The sequence below is a fragment of the Thamnophis elegans genome, chromosome 4, assembly GCF_009769535.1.
Source record: "Thamnophis elegans isolate rThaEle1 chromosome 4, rThaEle1.pri, whole genome shotgun sequence".
NCBI classification, from domain to species: domain Eukaryota; kingdom Metazoa; phylum Chordata; class Lepidosauria; order Squamata; family Colubridae; genus Thamnophis; species Thamnophis elegans.
Window position 1 is genome coordinate 58,773,330 of NC_045544.1, and position 24,000 is coordinate 58,797,329.

A 24,000-nucleotide genomic window follows, 5' to 3' on the forward strand; every position below is an offset into this window, starting at 1 on the left:
ATAGGTCACTCCTTCAGTACGGTTCAGTAGAAAAAATGCACAGTGTTGCCTGCAGGTCACAGCACTGGGGTGTTGCAATTGGCGTTGGTGAAATGTGTACTTCTCAGCTTGTTGCTCCAAAAACATCACTACGGTGTCAGGAAAGTCATGGCTATCCGGAGGTCTTCCATAAGAATAAAAAAATTCACCATATCCTGGAGATGGAAAGTAGAGGGCCAGTCAGTGCTCCCCAGGAAGAGTATGAGGATGGGTATTTACAATTAATCCAAAAGGTCTTTTGGTGATCTGTCTCTGGGGTAACAGGTCACAAAGGTAGACCCCCTAGAAAGGCCTTATTTCCAGAGAACAAGTGGAGGAGCTGCTGTGTATCCATACTCACATATAATCAAAAAGTACATTCCTTGTGTGACTTATTTCAATAAGGTTTTCAAAGATTGCATAGAGTATCATGTTAACGGTGTTGGGGAGGGGCTGTGGAAATCTAATTTCGGCTCTGAGGTTGCCGTTCCTGATCAATGAATAGTGCTCAGAGCATCCCTGACCAGGACTCAAGTCAAAACAATACAAAGTATACCCTCAGTTAAACTCTTCCCGGCTGATTAACATCGGTCTGTCTTTCATGCCTTTGCCTGTTGCTTGCACCATCTGCATGTACTCTCTCACAAAAAGATCATGCTCATAATTGGGCTGAAGAGGCTTTGCGGGGATCTGTTCGCCATCACAATGCAGGGCGCAGAAATTGACATTGCAGTGTTGAAAATTGAATGGATTTCTTTCATAATCCCCACTAAAAGCTGCATTGTCCACAAACCCAATCACTAATTGTTTAGGCAGTTGACCCAGAAATAGATTTTCCTAATTACACACAAGACTACCTGCGTGAATACTATAAACTTTCATCCCCACTTGATCAATGAGGTATTTGGCATTGGAGATTAGCAAAGCTTCTGCATGGCCAAGGCGCACTCCCGGGGCTACTTTCACACATTTTACAAAGAGAGAAGCTGCCAGGAGTTGCACTTTGTAATTCTCATTGCCATCCTTCATCACGCAAAATTCATTTCTGCTTCTTGTGAGTTTGATTTTCACATCTATGCCATTAATTAACAGTCTGTCTTGAAAAAACAGATCGCTATGCAGAGGCCCAAGCAGGTCCCATTTTCGACTACCGGCCGTGTGTCTCGCTCTCGCTTTGAAACCAGAGTTCCCAGCCGCTGTCAGGAGAGTACTCTCCATGAGATGAGTCATCTTTATAAAATCCCCCAGAAGTAAATTGGGTGCCCAATGCATCACCACCAAAGTTGAGAATCAGTTCAATTAAGGCCCTATGCGAATAGCAATGATGGCTCTGGGTAATGAGTCAATCTCCCAAGGTAACATCCAGCTGGTTAAACAGAGATGCTATGGGGTAGTTGGCCAGGGCCACCCTTGCCCCGTCATCAATATCCGACCTGTCTGCTTTTACAATCTTGCAACTCACATACAGGAGGGTGTTGTTTAAATCCATGTAATGCTCACCATGCCCCGTGATGAAAAATTCCAGGGGTCTGTTGGGCGTTAGCGCTGATAAAGGGGGGATCTCGATATAGGAACTGTTTTCAATACTGGTCTGTGTAGGCGCCAGTTGAATAAGATCCAGTTCAGATTTGAAACATTCCTCTGAAGCAGAATGAATAAATGACATAATGTATTAGATATGTCTTCCTTGTCACAGGGTTTCCTCTTCTCCACACGTCTCCTCTTGGTATGACGGGGCTTTTTCACAAGTCTTCTCTTTTTAAACGGAATAGGTGGGCCCGATGCGTAATTCTTCCTGGCTATGGCCAGCCCTGATCCATCCTGCCCGTTCTCAACAACACGGGATACAAGATGCCCCGCAACATCTCTGGCGATATTTTTGGCAGCAGATTTCACATGCAGTTTTATGATTTCTAATCCTCGCCTCAAAAAAGGCATTGCTTTTTGAAAAAGTCCACGGAACAACCCTCCTAAACCGGTCCCGTATATAATGGGGGCTCCTCGTAAGCCTGGAAGGCCTCCCCCAGCTTGTGCCCTGTAGTAAGCCACATAGTCTTGAGGTCTCCCGTGCTCCTTGTTTACAACCATCCTTCACTTTTCCAAGGCCTAAAATGAAGCTTGACAATCACCTTCCCGTAATAAAAATACACGTTTTTGTCCTGGTCGGTTTTGATTTCTATAGTAACGGTATTGATGTGATGTTTGCTGACTGGCACATAATGTGGACGGGCATAGGTCATAGTTATGAAATCATTGTCTTGTCCCTGCACAGGTACACAGCGTAGTAATGGCACATAGAAGTCACCTACTATCTGGAGCTCTTCAATGTCTGTGTAAACATATAAGGTGCTGAATCCAGGGAGCAAACCTAACAGATGTCCAAGTTCACCACTAACTAGAATGGTATGCGGTTCATCTCCTTTAAGATTAATTTTCCGACCCACTGAATCATAATGTAGGGTTGTCTTGGGTCCATCCTTGGCATTTGATATAAGTTTGTTCATATTTTCCAACAGTTGTCAGATGTTATTATAGTACCCGCTTCTCAAAGAAAAATGCCATTTCTTTCTCTCGTTAGCAATTTCAAAATATCCAGGAGATGTTAATGTATGCCAGCTATGTGGATATTGTATCTCTGCTAGACCTACTTCCCATGGCCCTGAAAGATCCAACGATCTCGCTAATTGAATAGTAAAATTAGAATTTTTGTTTTGGGGGAAAATTGCTGCTGATGCATTGCTGGGGAGGGTGATGTAAAAATCTGACATTTCAAAGATGTTGTACTTCAGTAGCCTTAACCCAACTGTTGAACTTCTCTGGCCAGCCATTCCATTTGACTAGAAACTCTCTGTCTCTCCCCCGCCCTCTTTTTTGGATAATTTTCTCTATTCTGTATATACGCTGTTGGTCAGCTGGAACCTTTTGGAGCTTCTCAAAGTAAAATACCCCCTCTATCGGGTCACCTGCGTAATAATTTAATCTATACACCACTCTTGCCCCCTTGTCCCCAGTTCTTTGACGATGAATATCTCATCCGTATAGGTTTGCTGATAGCCCTTTTCAAACTTCCCCTTCAGTCTAGATACCCTGACATGATCCCCCACCTTAAGACATTTTTCCTTTCTTTTATTTTTTAAACCTACCCCATAAAGTCTCAGCCACACATTCCTTTCGTTAGACAAATTTACGGTTTTAGGAGCAGTCCCAATGCTACGATGGTAAGTGCTATTGTACCCCTGAAGAGTGTCTGCCAAAATGTCCACATACCGATGGGTATTTCTAGCTGTGAAATATCTCCAGAGTTTGTTTTTTAGGGTTCTATTAAACCTCTCTATAACTGCTGCTTTAGTTTCACTATGTGTGACAAAATGATGAATGTCATAACGTGCTAAAAGTTTCTTCAGCGCCGTATTCAAGAACTCTTTACCTGCATCTGTCTGTATTTTTCGGGGTGCACGTCCTGTTTCAAAGATATTCTGGAAGGCGTGTTGCAGCAGATTGAGGTTTGTAATCTACTTACGAAAGACCAGGACTCGATACCACGAAGGTGAGAGAAACAGGTTGATGCATTGAGTTCAGCGTGTTCACACACCAAAATCTGAACTCCTGGGCTCTGCCCAGGATGCTACTTTTATGCCGTGTTCCACATTGTGCATTCTCAAGGCGTTTCCATACACGAGACAAGTATGACATTTCGAAAAGGAGAAGTTCATTTGGAATGTTAGCTGTTTCACCTCTGTTCTATCTCTCACCCACGCTTGGCTTCCTGTGCCCCTCCTTTACAGGGTCTTGCCACACTGTTCAGCCCTATTTTTAATACTTATGAGGAAGTTGGAGAGAAAGTTCACTCCAGCTAAAAGTCAACTTTGGAACTCCTGGGCACTAGAATGAAAAGCCAAGCTAATATGAATTTATAAGGTCCATTCTATTAAGACCACCTAACCTGGCCAGCCACTGGTGGGTTTACCTGTGCACCCCCTCCTGCATCATTCCCCCCTTTTGAAACTGCACCCAATCCTAAGATTACTGTGTAGTTTCATAAATGGCAGGTTCCTCTCCATTAAGCATGAGCCCAACATATTTGCTCGAGCATCCTTCTTCTGAGCGTCCCACCAGGGCCAGGACCTTTGCAGTAGCCCATTTCTCCATCAAGAGTGATAAGGAGTTTGTGATAGTGCGGACAAAGATTGGCATAAGGCAGGGGATGATTACACAGCCTGCTGCGATCAGGCCAATCAAGGCAATGATGGCCTGCAACCTTGGCAGTTTTGGGAACCAGGAGTTAAAAGTGGAGGTTAAATCAAATCCTTTCTATTCCTACCCTGGGAAATGAGTGAGTGGCCTCATTTCTGTGGTGAGCTGCTTAATGACACGTCCAGTCTCATCAATTTGAAGGCAGCAATTAAACAAGTTGAACTTCCCACAGACCCCTCCTTCACTTGCGTGGAGGTAATCAAGAGCCAATCGATTTTGGTACACTGCAGTACGGAGTTTGTCAGTGGCAGTGGAGAGGATATTCAAAGATTTATCAATGCTCTCCCCAGCCAAGTCCAATACTGCCTGCAAGCGCATGATCTGGTTGATCATGTAAATGGGGGTGCGGTAACCCCAAGACCCATCCTCAGCCCAAGTGGCCCTCCCATATGTGCATATGATTCTCTCTGAGTTCCACATGTTGGATTTCTCGTATTCAGCCAGTTCCTTACAAGGAAAGTTAGAGAAGGCTGTGTCCACCTCCCTCTTCTGACGGGTGGGGCCCACTGAGTCATACACCGGGACCCCTAGCACCTGTCGTGATTGGATGGGCAACAGAAAGAACACAGGGAGGACTTCGTAGGCCAATGTGCCACGAATCCAATACATGTTCTCTGGGGCTTCCCAAGGGCCAGATGGGGTCTGTGGCTTTTTCCCATTTTGTCCTTCTGTGGAGCCTGCAGGCATTGAGTGCATTCCAATGGAGAGGGGGTAATGGCCTCCCTTGTGGCCCTGGGTTCCATTGGGGCTCCCTTTTCCTTCCCTTGTGAGCCACCCCTCCCACCCTCCTGAGGGGTCCGTGTGGGACGGGGGTTCCTACCCTGTGGTAGGAGTGGCTCCCTGTGGTAGGAGTGGCTATAGCTGTTCTGCTGAGGTTCTTGTCAAGTGTCCCCGCATGGCATTGATATGATTCTAAGTAGTTGGATTGGATTATCCAGACCTCCAGGCAACTGGCTTTAGCACTAGTGTTGCACGTTATACCTCTGCACCAGTACTTACTCAGGTCTTGTGCATTCATGCTTGACAGATTCTCATCCTCTGACCATCATTGTAGAAACCACTGATTCCCTACATCCCCAATAAGCTGACACGTTAACTCCACTATTATGGGAATCTGGTCATAAGTTATGTCATATTCCATTTTCAGGCTGAAATCAAGGGGTGCCCGCTTCACCTGAGCCCTTGTCCTTTCTGGAAAGGGGTCTGGGAAGGGTCTCTGAATGGCCTTTTTGTGATGGCACCTAATGGTTGAATTGTATCGTTTGTTTGGTGCCCAAGTTGTGACACTGGGGTTCACTCGGCACTGCCAATAGTTCCCTGTCTCCTCTGAACAGGAGGATAGCCTCTCCTCCGGATGGCAATTTAATAACCAGCGTTCATTATACACAAAATGCAGTCCCTGTTCACCCTGATAAAAGCATTCTTTGCAAAGGGGGAAAGGGCCCTGAACCCATTTCCTCTAGCATTGGCTCAGAAGTTACCAGTGGAGGGGAGTCATTTGTAGAGGTGAGTGGCCTAGCTTCCGGTTGTTGGGGAGTACCCTCATTCCCCCCTTTAGGAAAGGATGGAGCAGGAGAGGGGGTTGGGTCCTCGTACTCATTCGGAACCTCCCACACCACCAGTGAGGCCTCACCCTTCGCTCTGGCCAGGATTGCCTGATAGAGATAAAGAGAGTCAATGAGAATAGAAATGAATAGGAGAAAAACCATGATCAGAACTGCTGGCATCAGGCCTCTCCTAATGCATGCAGCTTGGAGTAGGCGCTAGTCAGTCTCCATGGTTGTGCCTGGGCGTTGGGCGGGGGCGCTGGTTCTTCACCACCTGTTCATAAAGCGACAGCTTCCCGTGTGTCTGCAGAAGAGGTGGCGTTCCTCCTGGTGCTTCTGGAACTTGAGGCACAGAGGCTCCGTGGGGTCACTGGAGGCCTTCCAGTAATCTTTCGCAGCCAATTTAAGATGGGTCCAGTGAATCCAAGGCCTAATTTCAGCTACCTTAACAACAAGGGGAGAAAAAACAACAGTATACGGCCCACACCATTTGGGGCCCAACGTTCCTTCTACCAGTCCTTCACCCAGACTTCTTGTCCTGGGTGGAAGTTGTGGACTGGAGTTACAATTACATGAGAACGACAAGACTGAACATATTTTTGCAATTGGTGGACTATGGCATTCAGGGCTTGCAACTGTTTGAGCTTCACCATGTCTGCAACTTGGGGATGGGCAACACCTGTGGGCCAAGCAAATTAGGAACCCTCCCATACAACAATTTAAACGGCGAGACACCCAACTCCTTGGTGGGAGCGCACCTCTTTGCCAGCAACGCCATGCTGTGGGCATTTGGCCATTCGAGATGGGTTTCCTGACAAATTTTGGGCATCTTATCCTTTATGGTGTGATCTGCCCTCTTGACCCTCCCACCTGAACTGGGCCTTGACGTGGGTTATTAGCAGCACATACCTGACATTGAGAGCAAACAGCAGCAGCCAAGCTAGACAAATTGTTGATATAGACCTCCCTGAGCCAAGGCTTTTTTTTTTAAGCCGTTTTTCCTAAGTGCAACTGCTTATGCAGGGAGGAGACAGCGTCCCATGCCAACTGTTGGGGAACAAACACCCTTTTGTCTGGCAGAACCCACCACCCATCTAGTAGTTCCACCCCTATCGCTTCAGCTTGTTGGGTTCCTGAGTGACTATACGATGGGGATTGTTCTTCCTGGGCCGGGGTCCACAGAGTGAGGCAGGTGGCCTGTAAAGAAGGGGGATCCAAGGCCACTGCTCTGGCAACTCGATCAGCTTTGTTGTTTCCTTTTTCAGCTGTTGAAATCCCTTTTTGATGACCCCGTACATGCATAATGGCAACTTGTTTGGGGGCCCAGACACTGTCCAACAGACGCATAATTTGGGGGCCATATTTGATGTCTTTTCCTGCTGCTGTGATGAGGCCCCTTTCCCTATATAAAGCCCCATGGACTTGGACAGTGAGGAAGGCATATTTGGAGTCTGTGTAAATGTTGACCCGTAGACCCTGTGCCAATTCTAGAGCCCTGGTGAGTGCATGTAGTTCTGCCAGCTGGGCACTAGTTCCTGGAGGTAGGGGCATGGCTTCCCACACATCATCAAGAGTGACTACAGCATAAGCTGCTTTCCGCATGCCCTCATGTAGAAAGCTGGTTCCATCTGTAAAAAGAGTTGCATCTGGGTTGGAGAGGGGTTCATCTTTCAAATCTGGGTGGCTGGCATAGGTCTCTTCAATTGTTTGTAAGCAATCATGGGTGATTTTAGAATCTGGTTCAGGCAACAGGGTTGCTGGATTCAAAGCATATGACTGGACAAGCTTGAGGGGGTTATGCGTAATAAGTCCCTGGTACTTCAACATTTGTGGATTGGTAAGCCACAAATGACCTTTCTGGTCGAGGACAGCTCTGAGAGCATGGGGGTGTGTGTAGATATTTAATTGCTGTCCAAAGGTGAGCTTATTGGCTTCCTGGGAAAGCAGGGCAGTTCCTGCTACAGCTTTAAGACAGGAGGGTCACCCTCTTGCCACCTGATCCAACTGTTTGGACAAATATGCAACCGGGCAATACCAGGTTCCCAACTTTTGGGTCAGTACCCCAATAGCCATATTCTGTTTAGTGTCCACAAACAACTGAAAAGGCCTGTCAAGTCAGGAAACTAGGAGCCTGAGTAACAGCATGCTTCAATTCCAAAAAGCTATTCTGTTCCTCTTCCTCCCACCTCAAGGGTTCCTTTTCCATTCCCCTTGGTAGCTTCATAGAGTGGCTTTGTTAACAATGCGAAGTTGAGAATCCAAATGCGGCAAAACCCAGCTGCTCGCAAAAAGCCCCTTAATTCCTTCCTATTTCGTGGGGGTGGCAATTGGCAAATGGCCTCCTTCCTTTCATGGCCCAGAGTCCTTTGTCCCTGTTGGATGTCGTAACCCAAATATCTAACCTCTAACTGGACTAACTGGGCTTTGGTCCGAGAGGTCTTGTAGCCTTTCTCCTGTAGGAGGAGCAGTAGGGCTGCTGCATTGGCATGACAGGCTTCCTCCATCTGGCCTGTGACCAACAAGTCAGCTACATCTTGCAAAACCACATCAGGTGGGGCAATGTCTAAAAGTTCCAAATCCATGGCTAATGCAGTTCCAAATAAGGTGGGGGAGTTTTTTCAAAGCCTTGATGCAAGCGTGTCCAAGCATATTGTTGCTTCCTGCCTGTGACTGGGCATTCGAAGGCAAACAAATGCTGACTTTTCTGATGGATGGGGATCGCAAAGAAAGCATCCTTTGAATCAATGACTGAAAACCATTTCGCCTCTGCATGCCATTGAAGGGCCTCCTGTGAGATTCACGTCTCCTGGGGCAGGTTGGTGGGGGGGGGAATCCCTTGGCATCCTAGGGAGGTCATCTTCCCTTTCCTCAGGGGGTGGAGCCCAGTCCCGGATGGGGCACTCTCCTTTCCAGTGGCCATGTTCGTAACAGATGGCACATCGGTTCTGTCCCAAGGGTGGGGCCCTGTCCCCCTCCCTAATTCCTCTTCTCTCCCCTGGCATGGTCATAATTGCTGCTGCGAGCAGTTCTGCTTTTTTTCTGCATCTTTTGATTTTTTCTTCTTTTCCTCCAACAAGTCCCTATTGACGAAAGTTTTTCTAGCCACTTCCATAAGCTCGTTGAGGGGCTTCCCCAGTGCCCCTTCCAGCTTCTGCCGCTTGTATCGGATGTCAGGGGCTGACTGAAAAATAAACGCCATAGCCAACATCCGAGCATTTTCAGGAAGGGTGGGGTCAATTGGAGTATACATTTGGTAGGCTTCTACCAAACGAGCATAAAAAGCCTTGAGGCTTTCGGTAGCTTCTTGAGTGATGAGACTGGGTTTAGACATATTGGTGGCTGGTTTTCCCTCCCAGCCGGACAGCCCTTACAATTAACTGTTGATAATTGCGTAGCAGAGTCAGCTGGTGGGGGTCATAGGGGCTCCATCTCGGGACCCTTGAAGGGAAGCATTGCTCAGTAAAAATAGGAGCAGTTTTGGCTCTGGTTCTAGCTGCCACCGACTGGTCCTCACTTGGTTCTGGCTTTCTTCCCACAGCCCCCAGCAACTGCTCTATCTCCTCTTCTTCTCCCAAAATTCTGGTGAGCTCAGAGGGTCCACATCCCCTGTCCCTCTGACAGGACTTTCTTCTGACATCATAGAGGTCACAACGTCCAGCCCTCGCTCTATCCACTCCACAGATTCTCGGCTTGTTGATGCCCTCAAGGCATCAACAAGGCTACTAGGTGTAGCCCCCTTTGGCATGGTCGGGGTGAGGGTCGTGGTGATCCTCTTCCTCTTCTGGCAACTCTTCTGGGGCACTAGCTAGGATTGGTGGGCTCTGCTTGGGACATTTGGGGTGTGCAACCCGAACAGCCATAAGCATACACTGTTGGTCTTTGCATATATTTTTTTTAGCCAAACTGTCTCCTCAACAAATTGTACCACACGTCAATATATGGGGCCTGATACGGATATCCTACATCAGGATCAAACACTAACCTATGGACATTTAAAGCTATGTTGGGATCAAAAGTGCCTTTGTCGGACCATCCAAAACCAAAAGTGGGCCATTCAGATTCACAAAACTTTTTAAGCTCATGCCTGCTCCACTCAATGCCATAATCCTGAGTCATATACCCTTCTTTAAAATGATTTAACATACATTGTAAGGGGGTCAAGGGAACACTGCTGCCCCCACCCATGGTCCTCCCAGGGTACCAGACAACAAAGATTTAGCAATCACCCCACACAGGCTCTGACCCAGGGTACCAGGTAAACACGGCCACCGTAGAGAAATGCAGTAGCCCCCCCTCAATCACACACACACACACACATACACTAAACAATCCTCCCCAAAACTTTCTACCTAGCAAGGGAGATCAGGCCTCACCTCCGGCTCAACAAGGAGTCCGGGCCTAAATAGGGTTCCCACAGTACTTGCCTCCTGTACTTGGCTTCCCTCCTGCGATGCTGGCCAGCCTTCAGGTGCCTGGTCTCTGGTCCTTCTCTGGTGGTTCTTGGAATCGCCAACTGCTGCTGCCGGAGCCCTCTGTCGCTGGGAAGTCCCTCGGATCAAGGGTCCGTTGGCGCCAGGGAGGTTCCCCCTGACAGGATGAGCCCCGACACCGGGGTGGATGTTCCAGAGGGTCCCAAAGACCCCTCGACTCCTGGCTGGCTCGCCAAAAATGTTGCAGCAGATTGAGGTTTGTAATCTACTTACGAAAGACCAGGACTCGATACCACGAAGGTGAGAGAAACAGGTTTATTTGATGCATCAAGTTCAGTGTGTTCACACACCAAAATCTGAACTCCTGGGCTCTGCCCAGGATGCTACTTTTATGCCATGTTCCACATTGTGCATTCTCAAGGCGTTTCCATACACAAGACAAGCATGACATTTCGAAAAGGAGAAGTTCATTTGGAATGTTAGCTGTTTCACCTCTGTTCTCTCTCTCACCCACGCCTGGCTTCCTGTGCCCCTCCTTTACAGGGTCTTGCCACACTGTTCAGCCCTATTTTTAATACTTATGAGGAAGTTGGAGAGAAAGTTCACTCCAGCTAAAAGTCAACTTTGGAACTCCAGGGCACTAGAATGAAAAGCCAAGCTAATATGAATTTATAAGGTCCATTCTATTAAGACCACCTAACCTGGCCAGCCACTGGTGGGTTTACCTATGCACCCCCCTCCTGCATCAGGCGGATGTAACTTCCCTCCCTGATTTATCAGATAAAGGGGAGGCCCAGGCATATTTAGATAACCCTCAATAACTGCTAAGATGTATTTTTTTTCCATGATTTTCTTTAGAAATTTTGGAGACATCTATGAGGTCGGCCTGCCATTGATGATCTAAGCACTACTGTTTTATTTCTAGGAAAATTAATTCTTGCAGGCTTATGAAGCGTATAAGCATCTTGCCCTGCCAGCCAGGTCTTGACTTGCTTCATGGTCAGGTTTTTATCATGTTTTCTAGCTTCCTGGAAAGGGGTATTTACTCCTCCATAACTCCCTACATATCCTGGAGTATAATAAATATGGCTTAGAGCCTTTCATGCTTCATTATATTGAAAGAACACCGACAAATGGGGCAAGCATTGACATTAACACAATCTGTTATTGGCTATACAGAGTTCAGAGGGTCATGTCCCCTCCATCAGAAAAATATTCCTCATCACCACTATCAGAAGCAGAATATAGAGGTGCATAACATGCTATTTTACAATTCGTTGAGTCTGTATTCCACAAATCATGTCCGCAGCTGCAAGCAAACCAGTCTTTACACAAATTGCAGTTCTTTAACTCACTGTTTAGATAGCGTGGTCTCTGGGATAGCTCAGAATCCCAGTTATAGTCTAGATCATAAAAATCTGCAGAAGCTTTATGACCGCAGCTAATAGCACCGGAATATAAAATCGGTGTGTCTTGAAGAGTTTGCTGTCTAGGAGTTATTATTTTGGAGTCTGCAAAATATAAACCACATCTTGTTAGTGAGTTATCCACTCCAGTGTCATTTACAACATCATAAATAAATAAACATATTTACTTACCATTGCAGGGCGATAATGAAGCATCATTCGCTGCTTCACATACTGGCCGGTAAGTACTCTGCACATCATCGTTAAAATTACAACTCTCCATGTTGCAGCCATGCAAAACAGGTCTGAATAAAAAACTTTATCATTTTTTAAAATAATTTTATTTTTTATTACATAGACAACATCACATAACAATAGAAAAAAAAAACAAAGGGAAAAGGAAAGGAAAAAAAAACCCATCATCCCATACAATATGTCATTTGATCACAGGTGCATCCCTACTACGTTTCCCCCCATACACACATCCCGTATCTCTCTGTTGTATATTTAATACACACCACAATAACCTAGGGTTTTAAAAAAAAGGGGGGGAGACAAAAAAGGAAAAAAAAACCATCATCACATACAGCATGTCGTTTGGTTACAAGTGTTTTAACATCTGCATCTTCAAATAATATTTACCGTCTCAAATATTTCATCTAATATAACTAAATGCCTCATTTTCATTCTACAATATATATTCAGTTAACATTATCATTATTATTCCCCAGAAAGTATATTTATATTTATTGTTAACCTTGCATTTCATACCTTCAAACAGAGATCTTATTCCTTCATTTTTCAACAAAGCATCGTTGCCTATATATACCAGTTTTCATTTGTTCCCCTATTAGAATTGCTTATCAGCAGTGAAATATCATTATAATAAGTTCTTAACCTTATACATTATATCCCCAGACCTTATATTAACACTTCATTGTGTCATTATTAGATTATTTCACAGCATAATTATATCATCATTTACTTTCTTCAATTAAGGCATAAGTATATCATTTTTCATTTCCAAAGTTTTTTTTTCCCTTAGCCACCGATAAAACAAATCCCATATCTTATAAAATTGTTCATCCTCTTGCTCTCTAATTTCAAATGTCAATTTACTCATTTCAGCACAGTCCATTATTTTTCGGATAACTTCTTCCTGTTTTGGTATTGTTTCGTTTTTCCAGTTTTTTGCAAATACAATTCTGGCTGCTGTTAACACATTTAAAATCAAATATTTTAAGTCTTTGTTGTAGGTTTCTGGTATGATCCCCAATAGAAAGACCTCTGGTTTAAAGTCTATTTGTTTGTGTGTCATTTTCTCCAACCACATGTGGATTTTAGTCCAGTATCTTTTAGCTTCAGTGCAAGTCCACCACATGTGGTAGTATGAGCCAGGTATCTGGTGACATTTCCAACATTTCTGATTTATTCTTGAACATTCTTGCGATTCTGGTCGGGGGTAGGTGCCACCTGTAAAACATCTTATACAAGTTTTCTCTATATGCAGTAGACATTGTTATTTTGTAATTTTGAGACCACAATTTCTGCCAATTCTCTAAATCAATCCCATACCTAAAAAATTTTCCCCAAGCTATCATAGTTTCTTTAACTTGTTCTTCATGCAATTTAAACTCCAATAAATATCCATATAGTTTTTAAATTACTTTTTCATCAGTGCCTGTTAAAATTTTGTCTAACTCAGTCATTTTATTATAAAGACCTTTAGTTTTTCTATCATCATTATATCTAGATTGTATCTGTACATATGAATACCAGTTCATTTCCACCCCTTCTTGTTTCAACTCTTGAATAGATTTGAGCTCACCCTCTGTATTCAATAATTCTGTATATCTAACTGTTTGTTCCTTTTTATATATTATTGGATATGAAAATGCTTCAATTGTTGATATCCAGACTGGAATTTTTAAATAATGTAGTCTTTTAACCTTTTCCCAGTTTAACAACAACGCCTCCCTTATATAATGTCTTCTAAAGTAACCATGTGATTTAGTACCCTTATACCATAAGAAAGCATGCCATCCCAACAGTAAGTCGTGACCTTCTACATTCAATAATCTAGAGTTTTTTTAATAATATCCATTCCTTAATCCACATCAAGTTTGTTGCCTGATAGTATAGCTCCCAATCAGGTAGCCCAAATCCTCCTCTAGATCTAGCATCTTGTAGTAATTTAAGTTTTATTCTAGCTTTTTTCCCTTGCCAAATAAACTTCAAAACTATTTTATTTAAATCTTGAAAAAAATCCTTACCCAATCTGATTGGGATTGTCTGAAACAGGTATAGAATTCTAGGTAGAATGTTCATTTTAATTGTAGAGATTCTTCCCATCATTGATAAGTGCAAATTTTCCCATTTCTCCAAGTCAATTGCTATTTGTCGTTTTAGTCTGGTATAGTTATCCTCTTTAAGAGTGCTACATCTAAGTATATCCCCAAATATTTAACCTTACTTGTATTTTGAATCTGCAACGTTTTTGACAGCTCTTCCTTTTGTGTTGCTGGGATATTCTTCGTCATGATCTTTGTTTTATCTTTGTTTATTTTCAAGCCTGCTACTTCTCCGTATTCCTCTATTCTTTCCAGCAATTTGGATGCTGTTTCTAATGAATAAAAACTAAGTCATCTGCAAACACTTGTAATTTATACTCTTCTCTCTTAATTTTCATTCCTCTTATTTCTTCTTCTTCTCTGATCTTTCTGTTTAAGACCTCTAGTGTTAGGACAAAGAGTAGTGATAGTGGGCAGCCTTGTCTCGTACCTCTCTTTATTTCAATCGGATCTCTTAGTTCTCCATTTACCATTATCTTTGCTGCTTGTTTCTGGTATATCATTCGTATAGTTTGAGTGAATTTCTTGCCAAAATTCATCTGCTCCAGTTGCAAAAACATAAATTGCCAATTCACATTGTCAAAGGCCTTCTGCGCATCGAGGAACATCAGTGCCATTTGTTTTTCAGGATGGGCCTCATAGTATTCCAAGGTATTCAAAATCATTCTCATATTGTCTTTAATTTGTCTTTTAGGTAGAAAGCCATTTTGATCTGAGTGGATGAAGCCATTTAAATATTTTTTAAGTCTCTCAGCTAGTATAGATGCAAATAGCTTGTAATCTGAATTTAATAAAGAGATTAGTCTATAATTCTTGATTTGTGTTAGATCAGTCTCTTCCTTGGGTAGTAGTGTGATATACGCTTCTGACCATGACTTCGGTATTTTGCTCTCAGACATCACTTCATTCATGACTTGTAGGAGTGGGAGGGTCAATGTTTCTTCAAATGTTCTGTAGAATTCCACAGGTAGTCCATCTGGTCCTGAAGCTTTCCCATTGTTTTGTTTTTTAAGTGCCTCTGTTAGCTCCATCATTGTTATTTTACTTTCTAACATTGTTCTAGTTTCGTCTGGTACCTGGGGGAGATTGGCATCTTGTAGGTACTTTTTAACTCGTCCCTCCTCCACCTTCTCTTGTTCATAGAGTTAAGCATAATAGTCTTGTATAATATTTTTTTCTCAGTGTTTCCATACTGAATTTCTCTTTGTTTATCTCTTAGTTGAAGTATTTTCTTTGTTTCTCTCTCTTTTTTCATCTTATATGCCAACCACCTGCCTGGCTTATTCGCATTTTCAAAATAATTCTGTTTGGCACCTCTAATTTTTTGTGCCAGTTCTTCCTTTTCTAATAGGTCCATTTTGTGTTTAATTATGTCCATTTTTATTTTGACATCTTTTTTTTGTGGTGCTCTCTGTAGTTCTCTTTCAAGTATTTTATAGTCGTTATCTAGAGCTTTATGAATTTGTCTTTTCTTTAAGTTTCTCTTCCTTGTGTAGTCTATTGTCAAACCTCTGATAACAGCCTTCATTGTATCCCAAAGATTCTGCAACGACGTATCTTCTTTCCTATTTTCTTTATGGAAAAGGACTAGCTCTTTTTCCATTTTTTGTACAAACTCTTTTTCTTTCAATATAGTGTTATTTAGTGTCCATCTAGGTCTTGCCCTTTGGCCTTTCCATTTAGTTAAAATTGGATTGTGGTCCGCCCAGGTACTTGCTCCAATCTCAATTTCTTATATGTTGGAGCTCAACTCCGCTGAGACCCATATCATATCTATTCTAGAGAATGAAGAATGTCTGTTTGAGTAGAAAGTGTATTGTTCTTTTTTAGCATTTCTTTCTCTCCATATATCTTTTAGATTTACTTCATCTGTCATCCTAAAAAAGGATTTCGGCAGAGGCTTCCTATTTAATTTTTTTGTTTTATGTGTTTTATAGTCCATATTTTGATTCACAATGCCATTAAAGTCTCCCATCATACAAATATCAGCATAGTCTAGTTCCAAAACTTTTTTGTGTAGTTTTTTGTAAAATTCATCTTGTTTTTCATTGGGGGCGTAGATTCCAATTAGGAGTGTCTTTTTGGTATCCATAATTTCCACCATCAAAATTCTTCCCTCTTCCTCTGCATAGACTACTTTTGCTGGGATGTTGCCTTTAATATAAAAGACCACTCCTCTTTTCTTGCAATTCGCCAATGATGAAAACATTTTCCCAAGCTTTGGTTGAGTTAATAAATGTTCATATTTCTTTTGGATATGTACTTCTTGCAGGCAAATTATGTCAAGTTGTAATTTCTCTAGTTTATAAAATATTTTTTTTCTTTTAATTACCGAATTAAGTCCATTAATATTAATTGTAATCATTTTTCTTTCTTCCATGTTTATACTTTATATACAGGATTTATCGTTCTAGTAGATCTAGGTTCTCGTTTTTCTTTACGGCTTCCATTCCCTGTCACCCCTTCTTTCTCACTTCCACCTACTGCTCCTTCTATTTTTTCGGTCGTGGTTGCAGATGATTCCAGTATTTGTACCGCTGAGTTGTCTTTCCCAGCTTTCTCAGCCATTTCTCTAAAGTATTCTTCGTAGAAAGCTTCTGCCTTCTCAATTGTATCTATCCTGTGTCTTTGTCCTTGCCATGTACATAGTAAACCTTCCGGTATGAGCCATCTGTAATTAACACCTTTTTTAATCAATATTTTAGTCAGAAATTGATATTCTCTTTTCCTCTCTCTCACCTCTCTTGGAATTTGTTTGAGAACTACAATCTCCTTACCTTTATATTCTAATTTTCTATCTCTCAATTTCTGTAAAATTTGTGATTTAATTGTTTTCTTAGTAAATCTTACATGCACTTCCCTTGGGAGAGCATTTCTCATTGCATATCTTGTGTATACTCTAAAACTCTCGTCTATATTTTCTATTATTTTGTCCTGGGACATCTCCAGAACCTCTATCAAAATATTTGAAATTATCTGAACTAAGTCCTCTCCTTTTTCTTCTTCTATGTTTTGAAAGCTTAAGAAGAATTCAGACCTATCCATCTTCCATCTTAATATTCCACTGCTCTGTCTTTCTACATCACTTAGTCTAGTCTCTAGCTTCTCGGTTTTCTTCTCTCCTTCTTGGATTTTGTTTTCAATTTTTTGAATCCTGTCTTCGTATTTCAGCATCCAGTTGTGCATGCTTTCAACTTTCCCTTCCATTTTATCAACTTTTTGCACTATGCTTTGATTTTGTTGTTCCATTACCTCCATTTTTTTTATAAGGGTGTCTAACTTGCTATCTTTACTGTCAATTCCTGCTTGCATTTTCTGCATCATTTGCATAAGTGTTTCAAAATTTGCTTCCTTCTCTTTTTCATGCTGGGACATTGTCTGTGTTGTCCTCTGGCCTCCCGCAGGTGAGGAGGCGGAGGTTGATGTAGAGCCAAAAGCAACTGCTTTTCTACTCATAGCCAATTAGTATTAGAGGGTGGAAGGTTATAAGTACAATGGATGAAGTACGTAGAGTACACAGGGGAGAGGAGGGAGAGATGGGGAAAAGGGGGGAGAGAGAAAGGAAAAGAAAGAAGGTAGAGAAAAGGAAAGTAAAAAAAGGAGTTCTTCCAACTATTTTGTTCAAAATTTGAATTGGATCATCTGTTGATGTCCCAATTTCTTCAGAAAAGAAAGAAATACAGTGAGAATACAAAAGAAGATATATATATATATGTATATATATATATATATATATATATATATATATATATATATATATATATATATATATATATATATATATATATATATAGAGAGAGAGAGAGAGAGAGAGAGAGAGAGAGAGAGAAACACCCCCCCCTCCAAAAAGAAAAGGAGAGGTGCTTCGGCTACAAGTGGGAAAAGAAAAAAAAGTAAATAGTCAAAGGGTCAAAAAGAATGATCCAAAGGTTAAAAAGAATAATCAAAACAGAAAAAAAGTGTAAAAGATCAAAAAGTCAGTAAGGATGGTCAAAACAGAAAAAATCAATGTCAATATCTCCGCAGCAGATGGTGTGAGAATGGTATTGAGAGATGAAAGAATGCCAACAAGCTAAAACAGATGGTTTTTTCGGACTCTTTCCCCCCCCCCTAAGATAAAAGTCTTTCCAAGGTCACTCTCAGCTCTGCTGTTTTGTCTAGCAAGATTCCAGCTGCGTAAATACGTAAATCAAATGCATTACAGGAGGGATTTTAATAACAAAGTTCAAGTCCACTAGATGGCAGTGTTAGCTTGTGATTTGTAGTTTATAGCTTGCTTTAGCTTGTTGTTCCATAGTGTTTGTTAATTACTAATTGTTAAAATACAACCAAAAGGCTAAAAGAAAAACAAAAAGCAGATCTTCAAAGCACTTTAGGTTTAAATTCAATGTCCCCATTAGGTTCAAAGTTAAAAATATCGACAACAAAAAGGAGGAACACAAGAGGCCGATTTAAATTACAAAAGAGTCCAGCCCGACTTCCAAAGATTAAAAAAAGGAACAGAAAAATAAACTTTCAAACGGCAACATTTATCCCCGCCGCTTTTCTCACTAGTCAGCCTTATTTTAAACTAAGTTTCCAAATTTAGAGTGTTCTCTTTCCAACAAGAAAAAAAGATTTAAAACTCACACCAAACGACATGCTTATATCCACTCTCTCTCTGGGCTTTTGCAGTTATAGTCAGCATCGGCTGATCCGGAAATCACTGGATTAGGAGGGCTTTCCTTAGGTTCCCAGAGATTTTGCGAACATCTCTGGGACCACTGGAGTTCCCTCTACCTTCACTGTCTCTCTGGGACAGCTTAGATCCGAAACGAATTGTCCAGATGACCCGGTTTAGATGGTCTCTCAGGAACTGCCTGAAAGTCCGTCTTCTCACTGCTAAGCCCCAAAACTTTCTTTATCATAACCCTTGCAACAGGGTTTGTTGCATTCTGGTGGCAGGGGTCTTGTGTCAGAGCATTTGATGCTGGCTTTTGCTGTTGTTTTAAAAACATCTTTGGAATCACAGGTTGCCATCTTCAAGAGACTGCTGAAGGCAAACTAACCAGCTCTTGTAATGACAAGTACGCCTTGCGCATGCCCAGAATCACAGGGGAGGGGGGTGGATGGAGCGGGTATGGCATGTCCGGACATGCCCCACACATGTCTCTTGCGCATGCTCAGAATTACAGGGGAGTGGGGTGGGTGGGCAAGTAAGGCTTGTCCGGACATATCCCAGGCATGCATGAACAGGCTTATCCACTGCATGCAACCTGGCGGGGTTGCCTATTATGAACATTTTAATTCCTGTTAGTATCCCTTGTCTTTTCCTGTTGGTGGGCTTCAATCTACCAAGAAATAAATACCTTTTAGAGAAAAAATGGTTAAATGCAGACCCCATGTCTCAACAAAAATTAAAACCAACATTGCCTAGAAATAAATACCTTCTAGGGAAAAAAGTTTAAGTTTAAGTTAAGTTTTATTTTATTTATATGCCGCCCTATTCCCTAAAAGGGACTCAGGGCGGCGAACAACTTAAACGGGAAGGGGAAACATACAAGTACAAAATAGACATTTAAAATGACCAACAACCACACCTGTCGAGAGGGGAAGGGAGCTCATCAACCCCAGGCCTGCCGACACAGCCAGGTTTTAACGGCTTTTCGGAAAGCAGGGAGAGAGGTGAGGGTCTGAATCTCCGCGGGGAGTTCGTTCCAAAGGGCCGGAGCTGCAACAGAGAAGGCCCTCCCCCGGGTCGTAGCCAGATGGCATTGGCTGGTGGATGGAACCCGGAGGAGGTCAACCCTGTGTGATCTAATGGGTCTTTGGGAGGTAATTGGCAGCAGGCGGTCTCTCAAGTACCCAGGTCCAATACCATGAAGGGCTTTATAAGTAATAACTAGCACCTTGAAGCGTATCCGGAGACCGATTGGAAGCCAGTGCAGCTCGCGGAGGATAGGTGTAACGTGGGTGTATCAAGGTACACCCACGATCGCTCGTGCGGCCGCATTCTGGACCAGTTGAAGTCTTCGAATGCTCTTCAAGGGCTGCCCCATGTAGAGCGCATTGCAGTAGCCCAGTCTTGAGGTAACGAGGGCATGAGTGACTGTTGCGAATGCCTCCCGGTTCAAGTAGGGACGCAACTGGTGCACCAGGCGAACCTGGGCAAATGCTCCCCTGGTGACAGCCAACAAATGATGTTCTAAAGTCAGCTGTGGGTCCAGGAGGACTCCCAAGTTGCGAGCCCTGTCTGAGGGGCGTAAAATTTCACCCCCTAGCCTGAGTGATGGAATACTAACCAAATTTTTGGGAGGGAAACACAACAGCCACTCGGTCTTGTCTGGATTGAGCACAAGCTTGTTAACCCCCATCCAGACCCTGATAGCCTCCAGGCACTGGCACATCACGTCGACCACTTCACTGAGTTGGCACGGGGCGGACAGATACAACTGAGTGTCGTCCGCATAATGATGGTATTTTATCCTGTGCCGTCGAATGATCTCACCCAGTGGCTTCATGTAGATGTTAAACAGGAGGGGGGAGAGGACAGAACCCTGAGGAACCCCATATTTCATGGGCCTAGGGGTCGACCTCTGCCCCCCGACCAACACCAACTGCGACCTGTCCGAGAGGTAGGAGAACCATCGAAAAACGGTGCCTCCCACCCCCACCTCTCACAACCGTCGCAGAAGGATACCATGGTCGATGGTATCGAAGGCCGCTGAGAGGTCAAGGAGCACTAGGATGGAGGGATGACCTCCATCCCTGGCTCTCCAGAGATCATCGGTCAGTGCGACCAAAGCAGTTTCCGTGCTGTAGCCAGGCCTGAACCAGACTGAAAGGAGTCCAGATAATCGGCTTCATCCATGGACTGTCGGAGTTGAGAGGCCACCACTTTCTCAACAACCTTCCCAATAAAGGGAAGGTTGAAGACTGGACAATAGTTGTTCAAAATGGTTGGATCCAGCGATGGCTTCTTCAGGAGGGGTCTCACCACTGCAGTCTTCAATGCCGGTGGGAAGAAGCCCTCCTGAAGAGAGGCATTCACCATCGCCTGGATCCAGCTCCGTGTCACTTCCTTGCTGTTCGCGACCAGCCAGGAGGGGCACGGGTCCAGTATACATGTGGCAGCACTCACCGCTCCCATGGCCTTGTCCACTTCATCAGGGGCAACAGGTTGAAAGTCAGTCCAGAGATGTCGTTCAAGACCTTCCCCTGGTACCCCGGCTGGCTCTGCGCAATTGGAGTCCAGGTCCATCTGAAGCCAAGCAACTTTGTCTGCGAGGAACTGGACATATTCCTCTGCTCTACCCTGTAAAGGGTTATCCACAACCCTTGTGTTTAGGAGGGAGTGGGATTAAACGCAGCCTTTAGAAGATTGATTACAAATAAAAAACATTTTTTATTTCACAACCCCTCTCCCACCACCCTTGAATGTCCATAGAATTAATCTAGGGTTAAACTAATCATGTACACAGTGTCTTGGCATCTTTTTTGATGGGGTAAGTTTCAACACGTTGTTGAAATAAATGTCCTTCTGGGTTCAGCTCCAAGTGGGGAAGAAGACACTGGAGACATGGAGGCTGCTTGGAAAGATGGTTTATTGTTGGACAGGGCCACATGGCTTGAGCCCTGACCAGAAAAGGTGATCACATGCTTTGATGTAGGTGGAGAAGAAGAGAAGGGCTGAGGAAGGGGCTTGCTAGGCTTTTTATACCCTGTTTAGTCCCACCGCTCTGTTTCCTGTTCCTGTGTAAGAAATGTATTCTGATTGGTTGTCAGACTCCCATGGGGCCATGCAGGGGCTACTCTCTAGGCTGTTTTGAATCCATAGATGAGTTCTCAGATGCCATGTGGAGAGTTGAGTAACATCCCTTCCCCCTACAGCTGCAGTGGGGAAGTCTTTATTATGTAAAGTGGGCTAGCCTGGCCTTCTCAATGGCCTATTGACAAAGTGTGGATGGGCAGGAAGCTACAGGCAACTATTCTGTCTTTTAAAGCATGTTTCTTTCTTTTCACATCCAGAGAAATATTCTGCCTTTTCAATATTTCCTAGGATATTTCATTTTTCTGGGAGAGGGCTGGATGATAACTTCCCACAACGTCTTATCTGAAAAAAAATAGGGCTAGGATATTGCACAACACCTTATCTGTTAGGGCTACTCATCATGATGGGCTTAGGCCATTACAACATATCCAGCTAGGGTTATGATCTTGTGAAACCTGTACCACGTGGGGTCAATTATGCACATCCCAGCCAGAGAGGAGGGGTATGCACGTCACATCCGGAGGGTGGGGGCTGTGCACGTCACTTCCGCTTTAGGTTCCACCACAAAACCACGTTCAACTAAAGGGCGCTCGACAAAACCGCGTAGCTGACGTCATCACAGCGCGACAACAGCGCGGAGAAAAAAGCACGCTGTAAACGCTAAACCTAAAATTAACACCTAAACCTAAACCTAACCCCCCTAAACCTAATCCTAAACCTAACCCTAACCCTTAACCTAACCCTAAACCTAACCCTAACCCTTAACCTAACACTAAACCTAATCCTAACCCTTAACCTAACCCTAACCCTTAACCTAACCCTAACCCTAACCCTTAACCTAACCCTAACCCTAACCCTTAACCTAACCCTAAACCTAACCCTAAACCTAACCCTTACCTTAACTTGAATCGGCTTGCTTTTAAAGCGCTATTTAAAGCGCCCTTCTTTCTCCGCGCTCACTGTTGTCGCCCTGTAGATGACGTCAGCGACGCGGTTTAATCGGGCGTGCTTTAGTCGAGCACGCTTTTGTCGTGCCACGCCACTTTAGGGGCATGATCTGGTGACGTAATCAGCACATGAATTTGTTTACTTTGATGACATCACTGATCAAAAGTACTGATAATTTTCATTAAAAAAAGGTATTTACTATGTCTACTGAGACCCAACAGTACTTGAACTTCAAAGTTTGTTCTTTATAGCCTACACACACATACACAAATGTTTGATTTTAGAAATGTAGAATTCAGAATTTGCAAGAAAGGCACTTGTAAAAACAGGGGAAAATAAATGAATTGGCATGTTTAAAAAGAGGAATATCCTTTCTTATTTACAGAAAGCAAAGCTATAGTCTTATGCTATACTCAGGTGGGAACCAATTACTACATCTAGAATATAAAAATCTGGGCAATCATTAGTTGACAGTGAAAAAAAATACAGGACACAAAATTTCTTAACTGCTAATTAGTGATTGTTTAGATTTTTGTATTTTACATCTGCTATCCCTATTTGATAAGATCTTCCTGTCAAAGCTCACCTGTCAAAACTCCTTGGCTTATTACATTGTGCAAACCTAGCTGTCTGTGTTTGAGAAACATGATTTATGCTTTAGAATTATAAATCCAGTTAATCCTAGTTCTTCAACATTACTCAAACTTCTTGTGCAATACTGGCCACCATAGCCTGTAGAAAAAGATTTTATTAGTAGACTCGTAGAGACAAGTTGATCATTCCTGAAACATTTCATTAATAGTCCTTGAATCATTTTGCAAAATCCACTTGCAATTCAAAGAGCAGAAATGGAAATTAAATGGACTCCTCCCGTCCCAGTGATGATATCAGGCTAGTGTTGCAAGAAGTTAGGCAATTTGGTTTTTAACTATACATTTTGGAGGGAGAAAGAAGCACAAAATGTGCCAGGTAGGAAAACTGGCATTAAGATTCAGGGCGATTTTCTGATAATACATTTGATAGGAGATCGAAGTCCTCGTGCTTTCTGCTAGGGAAGGAGAGAGTTACGGGAAGAAGAGATTTACGTCGTTACAGTGACCTAAAATTCGTTACGAATAAACAGGTTCCCTAGTTCTCATCGCTGCAGTCGTAGCACCCACAGCAACAACCCCCGAAATCGTTTGGACGACCTGCCTCGTCTCCCCTCCCGATTGTCTCCGGCTGAACCGTCCTGTCAGCCGCAACCCAGTTTCTATCACATGACGACGGCCGCCCTTTCAATCTAAGCGCTGTCGG